Source organism: Euprymna scolopes, chromosome 11 (genome assembly GCF_053919585.1).
Source record: "Euprymna scolopes isolate OS-2025 chromosome 11, ASM5391958v1, whole genome shotgun sequence".
Taxonomy (NCBI): Eukaryota; Metazoa; Mollusca; class Cephalopoda; order Sepiida; family Sepiolidae; genus Euprymna; species Euprymna scolopes.
Genome location: NC_136492.1, coordinates 17,954,646 through 17,963,124, shown reverse-complemented (window position 1 = coordinate 17,963,124; position 8,479 = coordinate 17,954,646). Strand labels below are relative to the sequence as shown.

General features: G+C 32.4%; 1 pseudogene across 1 annotated transcript in view; it reads right to left on the bottom strand.

Annotated features, from left to right (window-relative positions):
* The window catches only part of LOC145287781 (polycomb protein SCMH1-like), a 64,831-nt pseudogene extending 58,833 nt beyond the window's left edge, over positions 1–5,998 (bottom strand). The window contains exons 1-2 of the transcript XR_013869195.1: positions 5,784–5,998; positions 381–469 (exon numbers count right to left, since the gene is read on the bottom strand). The product of XR_013869195.1 is annotated as a polycomb protein SCMH1-like (transcript). The remainder of the gene's footprint in view (positions 1–380; positions 470–5,783) is intronic.
* Between the last annotated feature and the right edge of the window lie 2,481 nt (positions 5,999–8,479).

Genomic DNA, 8,479 nt, shown 5'->3' with positions numbered 1-8,479 from the left:
TTTGGAAAGGGCGGGGGGGGGGGGGACACAGATGAATCTTATTTAAAATGACATGGGGGGGGGGAGAAAAAGAAAGAACAATCAGTTTCAAACTTTTCTCAGAAAAATTGTTCTCCTATACCAGGTCATTTTAATGCTTGTGTAGATTTTAAAAAGTGGGTAGAGGTGTGAAACACCTAAAAAGACACTCAGAAATTTGAGAATAATCAATCCCCTCAGCATTCTCTTACAAATGAAAGCACCTTAAGTGACAAACAAAATACAGCTCTTCCCTTTGCTAAGAAGTATTACCTAGAAACAATGAGTAAGGGGTGATAACACATAAAATAAAGTTGTCATAATCAGAAAAAGAACATTTTCCAAGAAATAAAATAGCTTACCACTTTGAAACATTTATGGGGTGCAATTTCAGCTCCATTCAAAGTTTTCTGTAAAAAAATTGGCCAGGAAGATGCATTCATCCTAAAACCTGTATATAGAAAAATAAAATTAAAGTTAGGAATTTAATAAGATTGATATTAATGATTAATATTCTAACATTTAAAATTATCTTGCAGAATTTTCAGAGTTTGTTACTAGAAATTTATGAGACATCTATATTTGATTCTTACTAGCCAATTTTTATTTCTTTCCTTTTAACCACTTTTTTTAAGAAAAAAATAATTTGCTTCAGTTTTTTTTTTTTTTATATATACTACTTATTTACATTCGTAATTTTTTTTTTCTTTTTACTGTCCACATTTCTAGAACAGCTTCAAAAATCAGTTCAAGATGTTAACAGACTTTTTATCGTTAATCCAAATTTTATTTTCTATAAATATTAGCCTATTCATTTTTTTAATATTAAATCTAGGCAAAGCTTAAGACAAAATTATTTTGGGGGTCAAACGAACAGTTATATTATTTAATGTTATGTACATTTTCTAACCACTAACTAAAGAGAAGTAAACGATTTTTTTTTTTTTTTAAAATTATTTCCCTTATACCAACTAGAGCTTTATGTGTGCATGCCGAGAGAGAGAGATAGAAAGAGAGATATGAATGGGCTGTGTAAAGAAGAGAGGGGGCAGGGTAGAACCTATGTTACATGTTTGCCCAGGCAATGTCGAGTAGTCCTGCTAATCTGCATAAAGAAAGATTGTAACAAAATCTTGCTTTATTGCTAAATAACATGGTACAACAATAAGAAATTAAAATTGGCTAGTCAGAAGCACAAATTTAATTTGGCTACTTAAGTCCAACATATATAAGGTTTTGAATATATTGAATATGTTATTTTTGCTAATTTTTACCACTTAAATTGTTGGTTTTCCAATTTCACACGTAAAATTTTTAACGCAAGAAACAATTTACAAAATCATTGTACACTTTTGATTCTGCACAGAATACATTAAAGTAAAACATGGTGGCACATTTATTTTTGAGATGAGGATTGATTATTCATATTTATTTTTAGATTCTTTGGACTACTATTCTCCTTTCAAATTATTTGCACAATGTTTCCATCGCTGTAACCTCTGACCTTTTTCAGATATATACACACAAAATCTGAAATAATAAATGACACACAATATCGCGAAATTATAGGTAGTCATATATTTAATGACTGCAACCAGGCCCGACATATGCTATACAGTAACAAAACTGTCACAAAAATTATCACGGCCGACAATGAAGGATTTAAACAGAGCCAAACAAGTCCTACGTTATTTAAAAGGAACTAAAGAACAGAAGTTAGTATTTAGAAAATCAAGAAATCCCCTAAAATTAGGTTTTCCGGATTCAGACTGGGCAAACGACGAAGATCGTAAGAGTGTATCTGGATATTGTTTCAGACTCTCAGAAAATGGGCCTATTATTTCATGGAAATGTAAAAAGCAACAGATTGTATCTCTACGTGTGAAGCAGAATTTATCGCGATCACACACATGACCCAGGAAGCACTCTACCTTAAAAATATCCTGAAGACTATTTTAGAGCCAGAATTGATTACAAGCCCCGTAGTAATTAATTGTGATAATCAAGCCAGTATAGTCTTAGCACAAAGATCTAAGCATATAGATATAAAATACCATTTCATAAAAAAACGAGATAAAAAAGGAATCCATTATTTTGAATTACATATCATCAGAACAAAATATCGCTGATGTATTTACGAAACCGGCGACATGGATAAAGCTACAATGTTTTTTCTTAAAACTTGTTAGGGAATTCGACCGAATTTTTTTTTTCTTTCACTGCCCTGTATGTATATAGATTTCTATATATTAAAATACAGACCCGCAAAGTTCCACTTATGAGAAGGCTCTTACTTTTTTGCATGAATATCAGCGGAAAACCCTAGGGGTAATGCTCAGAGTATATAGATTTCTATATATCAAAAAAAAAAAAAAAAAAAAAAAAATAGTCCTGGACAAGACGTTAAGCTGTATCCATTTTATTTGTATTAACACTTTAACCTACTAATGCGTAACTAATACTTTTGCTTTTAACAAAAAAAAAAAAACTCTTTGTAATTTTCCTTTTTGACATTTAAACACAATTAAAAATGGCGTCTTTTTAAATGCTACAATTCTAAGATCCAAATGATTTCTAATTTTTGTTATGTCTAAGTGAATATAAAAATATATATTTATTTTTGAGCAGAACAAACACAAGGAACTTCCCCATTATAAAAATATAGGGAGGATGTTGCAATATTTTGGACTTATAATGGGGTATGATCCCAAACAGTCGGACGATTCTATTTATAAACGATGCTGCTAAGAACTGACGAATCAAATTAATTCACGTTCTGCTACCAACCAATCAGAAACCAGAATTGCTTCATAAATATTAAACCTTTTCTGGAGCAATTTCACATGTTCTTTTCCCGGGTTTCGACACGGTAAGAATATTTTGTTCTGTGGAACTGTCTACTACAAACAAGTCACCTCCCAGGACTTGTTTGTAACAGCGAACCATCTGAAACTTCTGAAACTCAAAATGGCTTACACTTCTAGATTCTTTAAACTGAGTGTTTTTTGTTTTTTTTTTATATGTTGCATGTTTAATACCTCTAGACTCAAACACATCACAGCTATATCAACTGAAACATTTAAGATGAGAACAGTAGTCCGACCAGACTAAAATCAAACTTGGTCTTATACTAGTAACAACTCAGTGAGAACATTTAACAGAAACGTGCGCTCGTGTGTGGGTGAGTGGTGGTATTAGAACAAGTAATTTGTATTCCCTGGGATTCAATGAAGAATCAGATTTTCCTACATTATTTTTTCTAATTTTTTTTACATGCTCCCTGCCCCACCCTATCCACATATGCCACAACCTTTCAAAACAATAATTACTCGTCTTTGTAATGCTTTCTCCTCCTCCTTTCACCAGCTGTTACCCTGACAATAACGGAAAGTGACAAGTTCAAATGATTTATTAGTTAATAAATATTTTTGTTATAAAAGAAAAAAAAAAACAAAAACATTCTTTTGACAAGATTTTTAATAGGTCAAATAAATAAAAGACTTAATTTTAAAGGTTTCACATCTAAATTGATTTGTTGTATATTATACACATGCACACAAAGTTCAGTTATTTTGTTGCACTGGCATTGATATTAAAAGCATACTTTTTTCTATTTAAAAATTAAAACAAACTTCTTGATATATACAGTCATCGATATGCAAGAGACTTCATAAAGGTTAACTAATTTTCACATTTCTTTGAAGAACGAATTTTAATTATTCAGTTTTTATGACTAGTTTCATTTAAATATTACACCGAGTTTGATGCATATTTTCTATATTGTGCATAATTGTGTAGCATTTAAAAGTAAAGTTCTAGCACAAATACATATAAATAATACACACACATCCTGGACTTCACCTTGCCACTAGACTCAAGCAGTGTGGATTCAGGAGAGGTGTGGTTGGAGATTGCACAACCCTTCCCTCATAATTACACGCACAGTTACTCTTACACGGGGTATCCATTATCTTTCGAGACTGAACGGAGGCTTCTACACACACAAGCAAGCAGGCTAGTCATTAAATACACTTAAATATGATAGTTTAATTCATACACATTTCTTATAAATACATAAGATTGTGTGTGCGTGTACACACGCACAATCATATTCTCACCATACAGATAAATATAACATTTCTATATACCTACAAAACAGATTTTTTTTTCTTGCTCTGACAGAGGAACTAGACTTTTAATGTCTACTTCCTCTATTTAAACATTATTAAAACAAACTCGTTAATATACTCAGTCATAGATATGCGTGCGACTATGGGAAGATTAACTGATTTGCATATTCCTTATAAAAAAAAAACACAGTATTAATTACTTTATAGTTTCTGATTATATGATTGGTTTCATTTCACTATTATGCTGAATTCTATTTATGCATAGTTTCTACATTCTGTAATAATTGTATAGAATAAAAGATGAAAACATTCTAGCACACAGAGATATATATATATATGTGTGACCCCATGTGTGTATGTGTGTAAAAAATCTACCAAGCTCCTCTGAATATTTTGTTTACAGTAGCAATTCTGTTGTATTTAACTGTTTCACTTACCTAAATGATGAGGGAATTTCCCGCCCTTTGTTTTTATTCACGTCACCCTCTATTTTTGGGGGCATATATTTTTGTTATTTTTATTTATTATCATCAGCATGGCTAAACTTCTTTAACAAGGATCAAACTCGTAACTGCTCAATTGGTAGCCTGACATTTTTTTGCTGAGCTACGACATCCTGTCAAATTTTTATGCAAGATGTTATAGTTTTTATTTTTTAATTGTATTTAATATATATATTTTTTCAAACATATGCTAGTGTATATTATTATTCATCGGACTACTGTTCTTATCTTGAGTGTAATTTTCACGTTTCGGCCGATATAACCTCCGACCTTCTTTAGGTGTATCTGGTTGAACTCAAGAATTTAGACTGAATTTCAAGTGGAATCCTTCACGCGTAGCATGCTCGTGTTCTGTCAGCCATGACTGGAAAGAAGTCCTAAGTAATTCACAATTTGCAAGTGTAGTTTTTTCGGTTGCCCACACTGAGGATTGAACCAGCAACATTCAGAATGTTACTTTTACAATTGATTTCTCCCAGTACTCTAACCACTGCGCCACGGGTCTGCAAAAGACACAAACATTCCAGAGTTCGACAAGATACCCCTGAAAAAGGTTGGAGGTTATATCGACAGAAACGTTGTGAAAATCACTCAAAATGAGAACAGTAGTCCGATGACTAATACAAATAACCAATCCTCATCTCAAAAATTCAGAAACGTCATGTACGAGTATATAATATATTTTTACTGATTTTATCTGCTGATAAAATACTTTATCTTTGGAAATCCATAAGTTAAGGATTAAGAATTTTATTTTAATTCCTTTGTTTGAATTTGATGTATTAATAACTATTTTAATGTATCAAATTTTCACTATATATACATGTGTATGTTTGGGTGGGTCATCTACAGACATTTTTGTTGTATGACACCTCTTCAGTATAGCTAGGCTAGCAACTGCCTCAAACCAGGGTCGAAATCCAACCTCCTAGACAACAGTCGGCGCTTCTAACCATTATGCTATTTGCCTGCTGCAAAGTATGTAAATGAAATTCCAATGATGAAAATTGTCCAAAAAGGTCAGAGAAACGAGTAAGAAAGTATCAATTGCATGTGGAAAAAATAGATTCGATTTTTCATCTTCATAACTTTGTTCGCAATTTAGATTGATGAATGAAAATATGAAACTGACCTAAAGGAGGATGAAGCAACTCTCCAATTCTTTCACAGTAACCAACTGGATGTAAGTCTGCGGAATCCACCAGCCGCCAGAAATCATTCTTGTTGTCACTGCCATCAAGTCGCAAACGTAATCGTGCTCCCTGCATTGCCAACAACGGTAGCAACGCTTATGGAAGTTAAATTACGAGGATCAGACGCTTCGATTTTCATCCCATTCTTAAACAAATTCGTTGGGGGGCCAATGGACTGGAGCAGAGGAAAAAAAAAATTTAAAGAAAAGAAAAAAAAAGTTAAAATAAAAATATAAAAAATTAAATTTTTTTAGTCAGAATTACAATTGCAACTATAAAAATAAAAATGACTAAATTAGTTTTGATGAATTATACAAGGAAAAAAAACTTTTTTTCTTACTTAAAAATTGTAAGAAATAAAAAAGTTAAAATGATTTTTTTTTTAAAGAAAAGTAAAACAAATAAAAAATGAAAAAAAGTTGAAACATTGAAAAGAAAGTAGAAAAAATAATAAACATGGAAAAAGGACAAAGTATGGAATAAGGGTCCTATTCCCCATGTAGCTCAAAAAGTGGACACGTTTCAATTGACACCAGTTGACTGCCAACAAAAGTGTCATTTGTAAACAAACACACACACCCTGAGTTGTTTATTTTATTTATTGATTTTAAATATTAAGGAAAGATTTAAAGAAAAGTGTGCCTTGGGGGATGGGCTTTTCCCTTTTTTTTTTTTTTTTTTTTTATTTTTATTTAACTTTACAATAAACAAACACAATTCTCGTTTTAAAATGAGTTCATTTTCTACGATTATTCAATTTAAAAAAAAATTTTTTTTATTAACGCATTTAAGAAAAACATTTTTAATATAGGTTGCGTTTTCTTTCTTTTTTCTTCTTAGTTCTCATGTACTTTTTGTATCTGTTTATATTCCTTCATTTTTTTTTTTCTTTGGTTATTAAATCTTAAAAAGTTATTCTAACAAATTTAAAGGTTCTCATGAACCTTTCTTTAATTGATTAAATAATTCGAAATAAAAATGAGAACCATTCATACGCGCCAAAAACTTGGATATATAAAATCAAAAAATTCAACCATGATCGCCCTTTGGGGCCTGTGGCGCAATGGATAGAGATGTTGAATCTCTACAGTTCCAGGAAAATAGCGACTTCAATCCTACCGAAAGCCAACCAGAGGATTAGTTGGCCAAAGGTGGTGAGACGACAACTATGGAAGGCAGTAATTACTGAGGATACAATTATAAGACTCTGCATTCCTATCCCATCGTGGTTTACCACCTGACGAAGGGCCAGAGGAATAGTTGACCGAAACATTGTGAAACAACAACTAGAAGATGAAGATAATAGTCCGCAAATAAAATTGCGAATGTTGACAAAAACCATTCTTTACATGTGGAGAGTGCTTAACTATTCTGAACCTTTATTTAACAAGCTATGAATTCGGAATCGGGAAATGTGAGCGACAAAAAAGGAGTAGAAACAGGGATAAAAAAAGTGCATGAGAACAAAAAAAAAAAAAAAAAAAAATGCAGCCTACATTAAAAATATTCAATTTTTTTTCTTAAATGCAAATAAAAAAAATGAAATTGAGTAATCGTAGAGAATGAACTCATTTAAAAACAAGAAATTACAAGCCACCATCTCGACGTTCGTTTATTGAAAAGTTTTTATTTTTAAAAAAAAGAAAAAAACACCCTACATAAAAAATATACCTCCCTCCCCGACTTTTCATTAAATCTTTGCTTAATATTTAAAATCAACGAATAAAATAAACAAATCAGGTGTGTGTTTGTTTACAAATGACACGTGCGTTGGCAATCAACTAGTGTTGCTTGGAAAGTGTCCCTTTTGAGTCTCTCAGCTTCCAGGGTCCTTACCCATACTTTGTCAAGAAAAAAAACATGAAAAAGCAACGAAAAAACGTGATAGAGAGCAACGAAAAAACGTGGAAGAGAGCAACGAAAAAACGTGGAAGAGAGCAACGAAAAAACGTGGAAGAGAGCAACGAAAAAACGTGGAAGAGAGCAACGAAAAAACGTGGAAGAGAGCAACGAAAAAACGTGGAAGAGAGCAACGAAAAAACGTGGAAGAGAGCAACGAAAAAACGTGGAAGAGAGCAAAGAAAAACGTGGAAGAGAGCAACGAAAAAACGTGGAAGAGAGCAAAGAAAAAACGTGGAAGAGAGCAACGAACAAACGTGGAAGAGAGCAAAGAAAAAAACGTGGAAGAGAGCAAGAAAAAACGTGGAAGAGAGCAACGAAAAAAACGTGAAAGAGAGCAAAGAAAAAACGTGGAAGAGAGCAACGAAAAAACGTGGAAGAGAGCAAAGAAAAAACGTGGAAGAGAGCAACGAAAAAACGTGGAAGAGAGCAAAGAAAAAACGTGGAAGAGAGCAACGAAAAAACGTGGAAGAGAGCAAAGAAAAAACGTGGAAGAGAGCAACGAAAAAACGTGGAAGAGAGCAAAGAAAAAACGTGGAAGAGAGCAACGAACAAACGTGGAAGAGAGCAAAGAAAAAACGTGGAAGAGAGCAACGAACAAACGTGGAAGAGAGCAAAGAAAAAACGTGGAAGAGAGACAAAGAAAAAAGAAAAATATGGAAGAGAGCAAAGAAAAAAGAAAAAATATGGAAGAGAGCAAAGAAAAAAGAAAAAATATGGAAGAGAGCAAAGAAAA